Genomic DNA, 2,286 nt, shown 5'->3' with positions numbered 1-2,286 from the left:
ACTGATATCACTGGATAAATCCGCTAGACAAACAATCAGCAAAGAAACAGCAATCCTAAATGACTCACTAGATCAGATGGACTTAATTGACATCTTCAGAACACTTCACCCCAAAGCTGCGGAATATACATTCCTCTCAGGTGCTCATGGGACATATTCAAAAATAGACCACATATTGGGTCACAAGCAAAATCTCCACAAATTCAAGAAGATTGAAATCATAAAAAGCATCTTCTCAGACCACGATGGCATAATGTTAGAAATAAACTACAATAAAAACAACCCAAAATACTCAAACACTTGGAAGCTGAATAGCATGTTATTAAATATTGATTGGGTTACCAATGAGATCAAAGAAGAAATTAAAAACATCCTGGACACTAATGACAATGAAAACACAACAATCCAAAACCTCTGGGACACAATGAAAGCAGTCCTGAGAGGGAAGTTTATAGCTCTACAGGCCTATTTAAAAAAAACAAGAAAAAATGGTAGTTAATCATCTAACTCTACAACTCAAAGAATTAGAAAGAGAGCAACAAGAAAACCCCAGAGTGAGCAGAAGGAAGGAGATAATAAAGATTAGAGCAGAAATCAATGAAATAGAGACCAAAAAAACAATACAGAAAATCAATGAAACCAAGAGCTGGTTCTTTGAAACCAAGATTGACAAACCCCTAGCCAGGCTCACCAAGAAGCAAAGAGAGAGGACCCAAATAAACCAAATCAGAAATGATAGAGGTGAAATAACAACAGACCCCACAGAAATACAAATGATTGTTAAACAATACTACTGGCAACTCTACTCCAACAAACTAGACAACCTGGAGGAAATGGATGAATTCCTAGAAAAATACAACATTCCAAAACTCAATCAGGAAGAATCTAAAAATCTCAATAGGCCAATAACTATGGAAGAAATTGAAGCAGCCATCAAAAAGCTTCCAGCAAACAAAAGCCCAGGACCAGATGGCTTCTCAGGGGAGTTTTACCAAACTTTCAAGGAAGAACTAAAACCTATCCTCCTCAGATTACTACAAAAAGTTCAAGAGGAAGGAACACTTCCAAACACATTCTATGAAGCTAGCATCACCCTAATTCCAAAACCAGGTAAAGACAACACAATGAAAGAGAATTACAGGCCAATATCCCTCATGAACATAGATGCCAAAATCCTCAACAAAATCTTAGCAAATCGGATCCAGCAGTACATCAGAAGGATCATACACCATGACCAAGTAGGATTTATCCCAGAGATGCAAGGATGGTACAACATCCGTAAATCAATAAATGTGATACATCACATAAACAAATTGAAAGAAAAAAACCACATGGTCATATCAATTGATGCAGAAAAAGCATTCGACAAAATCCAACACCCATTTTTGATAAAAACTCTCAGAAAGGTGGGAATAGAAGGATCATACCTCAACATAATAAAAGCCATATATGACAGGCCCACAGCCAACATCATACTCAATGGACAAAAACTAACACCATTTCCCCTAAGAACAGGAACAAGACAGGGATGCCCACTCTCACCACTCCTGTTCAACATAGTACTGGAAGTATTAGCCATTGCAATTAGGCAAGAAGAAGAAATAAAAGGCATCCAAATTGGAAAAGAGGAAGTAAAACTGTCCTTATTTGCAGATGACATGATATTATACATACAAAACCCTAGAGACTCCATCAAAAAGCTACTAGACTTAATACATGAATTTGGCAATGTAGCAGGATACAAAATTAACCCCAAGAAATCTGAGGCATTTCTACACACCAATAGTGAACTTTCAGAAAGAGAGATTAGAAAAACAATCCCATTTACCATCGCACCAAAAAAATTAAGATACCTAGGAATAAACTTAACTAAAGAGGTTAAAGACCTCTACTCAGAAAACTAAAGGACGATGAAAAAAGAGATAGAGGAAGACATAAACAGATGGAAGAACATACCATGTTCTTGGATTGGTAGAATCAACATCTTTAAAATGTCCATACTACCCAAAGCAATCTATAAATTCAACGCACTTCCCGTAAAATACCAATGGCCTTCTTCAAAGATCTAGAACGAACTCTCCAAAAATTCATCTGGAATAAAAAAAGACCCCGAATAGCTGCAGCGATCCTGAGAAAGAACAAAGTAGGTGGGATCTCAATGCCAGATATCAAGCTGTATTACAAAGCCACTGTTCTCAAAACTGCCTGGTACTGGCACAAGACAGACATATAGATCAGTGGATAGATAGAGAGTCCAGAAATTAGCCCGACCAATATGCTCAATTA

Source organism: Myotis lucifugus, unplaced genomic scaffold (genome assembly GCF_000147115.1).
Source record: "Myotis lucifugus unplaced genomic scaffold, Myoluc2.0 scaffold_1164, whole genome shotgun sequence".
Classification (NCBI taxonomy): Eukaryota; Metazoa; Chordata; class Mammalia; order Chiroptera; family Vespertilionidae; genus Myotis; species Myotis lucifugus.
The sequence above is the reverse complement of the archived record's forward strand: the minus strand, read 5'-3'. Positions refer to the sequence as shown.